The following is a 3,601-nucleotide window of genomic DNA, read 5'->3' as shown; positions in this document are numbered from 1 at the left end:
GGAAGAAGTGTGACAGGTCATTAAATATACTCAAGGTACTTTCTAGAACCACCTGGGGAGCAGATTGTACTTCCATGCTCCGAATTTATAAAGCAGTTATTTTATCTCGTATTGATTACGGATGTATGGTGTATGGCACTGCGCGTTCTACCATCTTACGCAGACTTGACACTATACACCATTCTGCTTTGAGAATTTGTTCAGGAGCATTTCGCACCTCACCAGTGAATAGTTTGTATGTTCTCTGTCACCAATTACCACTTAGTTTACGACGCGAAAAATTATCCGTACAGTACTACTTTCGAGTTTTGTCTTTTCCGAAGCACCCCTTGTCTTCTATGACTTTTCCGGATAGTCTTCGGAGACTTCATAATGCTCGACCGTCTCACATCCTTCCCTTCTGCGAGAGAGCTAAATCTATCCTTCATGATTCTGAACTCCATGGTAGGGTAATCCAAACTACTGATCTCTTTTCCTTTCCCCCTTGGGATATTCTCCAAATTCCGTTTTTAAATCCCTTCTCTGGGTTTGGGAAGCAGGGTACTGCTCCTATTGTCTATCAGCATTTATTCAATGCTCATTGCTGTCAGTATGCAAAATACTTAAAAATTTTTACGGATGGTTCGAAGTCAAATGATCATGTTGGTTGCGGTATTGTTTTTGATGCCGACACATTCAGTTACCGTCTTGATATTTCTCTTTCAGTTCTATCTGCTGAATTATTAGCAGTTTTTTATGCTCTTCAAAGGATTTCACTCTCTCCTGAGCGTAAATTCTGCATTTATACTGACAGCATGAGTTCATTGAAAATGCTTTCTAATCTCCAAAATCAGGTTCATCCAGTTGCCTTGGAAATCCTGAGACTCTTAAGGACTCTACAAGACAGGGATTTTCAAATACTTTTTTGCTGGATTCCTAGCCATGTTGGCATAATAGGTAATGAGATGGCGGATAGTGCAGCAAAAAATGCGTCTTTGGTTGTGCAGCAAGATATTCCGTACAACGATGCAAAAAATGCCTTTACGCGTCGTGTATACTCATTATGGCAAGAGTCATGGAATAATCAGACGAATAATAAACTCCATTCTGTAAAACCGATTATTTCTTCCTGGCCTTGTTTACCAGTGCGAGAGTTAGATGTCAAATTGACTAGACTCCGCATTGGCCACACACGTTTTAGCCACAAACATCTTTTATTCGGCGAACGGGCTCCTTTCTGCTCGAAATGCCAAGTGTTTTTAACGGTTTTTCATCTTTTAATTGAATGTCCTAATTTTAATCATCATCGTTTGAGATTTTTTAATGCTTCATCTGTGGATATGCAAATGCTTGTGGGGGAACATCCCCACAAAAACCTTTTTAAATTTTTAAAAGCAACTGGATTTTACCATACTATTTAACATTTAACTTTGTTCTTATCTTGTTTACAATTTTAAGACGTACTTCTTAGAAATTTTATCAGTTTTCAGTGTTATCAGTGTTCCAGTTTTTACAATTATTTAAATAAAGTCAAAGACTACCTTTTTACCATGTGTCTGGCGCAGTATAGTCAGATTTGGCTCTTGCGCCAATAAACGCCAAATTCCACTCCACTCCTATTGTAAAAACTGCTCTTGCACAAACTGTACAAAAAAAGGCATCAAAACAGAAACACAGGTAAAATTGTCTGATTCTGATACTGAAACTTCCCTGAATAGTACTCCTGATAATAGTAAACCAAATGTCACATTTAAACCAAAACAGAAATCAAATAAATCCCTCAAGCTAAAGCTCTCCAAACGTGGACTGGCTACTAAAGATCTTGACAGTAAACTTAAAAAAACAACTTTAAGCAGTTCTGTTGCTCTGGGACTTGCAAACAAAGGTGTTGCTCATAAGGACTTAACGTCCATTTTTGGTGGCACATCAAAAAGTCCCGAAATCATCTCACTCCATCCATCTGAGGAGGAGGATGAATTTGAAATGAGGTGCGATGTCACGCAACCTCCGAACACTGTTCCCACACCTTCCCTTGCAAAAAGACTTTCATAATGGGTACCTTCCTCTCTTGGAATTGTCGCGGCATTCGGTCCAAACTTCATGACATCAAGACCATTATTAACAACTTTCATCCAGTTTGCCTTGGTGTTCAAGAAACATTTTTGACACCAAACATTCCTATAAAACTGCGCGGTTATACCTGTATTCGAAAAGATGCAGACACAGGATCTCACAATTCTGGAGGTGTCTGTATCTTCACGTCAAATCTCCATCCGCGCTCACAACTAAATTTACATACTTCTCTACAGGCAGTGGCTGTGCAAGTTCACGTACGAACATTAGTCACAGTCTGCTGTATTTACTTACCGCCTCATGATGTCATCTGTCAACAAGACCTTGATAACCTAGTGGACCAGCTTCCTTCGCCTTTTATTTTACTCGGCGACTTCAACGGACATAGTACCTTAAGGGGTTCGGAGAGTACAAATTCTCGTGGGAGACAGATTGAGCAGTTTATTGCCAATAACTGTCTCAGTTTACTGAACAACGAAGAAAAAACATACTTTCACGAACCCACACGTAGCTTCCATACAATTGATCTGGCCATATGTACTCCTGAACTTCTGCCATTGCTGACCTTTGCAGTGAGCAGATATCTTTATAATAGTGATCATTTCCCTGTTATTGTCTCCCATGCTGATAGAAGTGGTGTGACTCATTGTCCTCCGCGTTTCCTATTCCAGCGGGCAGACTGGGATGCTTTCATGCGATTGGCAAATGTCACAGAAACTATGGTCAATATTTGCGACATCACGGAAGCAGTGCAACATGTCGTTGATAACATAATAAGTGCCGCAAATGCCACCATCCCGAAGACTTCCCCACGTCTAAGAAAACTTCGTAGACCGTGGTGGAACGAAGCTTGTCGCGACAGTCATAAGAACCAAAAACGACTTTGGAATATTTTTAGAAGGTACCCTACAACAGAAAATCTAGTTGCTTTTAAGCGTGCCAGAGCCCTTGCTCGTCGAATACGCCGACGTAGTCAGAGGGAATCTTGGATTAAATTCGTGTCATCCATCACATCCACCACTTCCAGTAAACATTTGTGGAAGAAAGTAAAGGCTGCTAATGGGATATACAGTGAAACCCACATTCCTGTTTTAAATACAGGAAATATGGCGCATTCCGCCCCGTTAGATATTGCCAATATTCTCGGTCAAGCATTCGCACAAGTATCCGCAATAGATTCTTACAGCCCTGAATTTCTGGCATCTAAGAATCGCGCGGAACGGTTGCCTTTGCGCTTTAAAGCCCAAAATACCAGTCAATATAACTGTGAATTCAGGATGTCTGAACTGGAAACGGCTTTATCTAAAGCCCATGATACTAGCCCTGGACCAGATGGGATGACGTATAATATGCTCCGCCATTTGAACGCAACTTCACTTTCAAATCTGTTATTATTATTTAACAGAATATGGATTGAACAGAAGTACCCTTCACAATGGCAAGAAGCAATTGTGATCCCAATATTAAAACCTGGCAAGGACGCATCTAACCCTCTGAACTACCGACCAATTGCTTTGACGAACTGCCTCTGCAAAACCTTTGAAAGAAT

This window comes from Argiope bruennichi, chromosome 6 (genome assembly GCF_947563725.1).
Source record: "Argiope bruennichi chromosome 6, qqArgBrue1.1, whole genome shotgun sequence".
In the NCBI taxonomy this organism is placed as follows: Eukaryota; Metazoa; Arthropoda; class Arachnida; order Araneae; family Araneidae; genus Argiope; species Argiope bruennichi.
Note: the sequence above shows the minus strand (reverse complement) of the source record.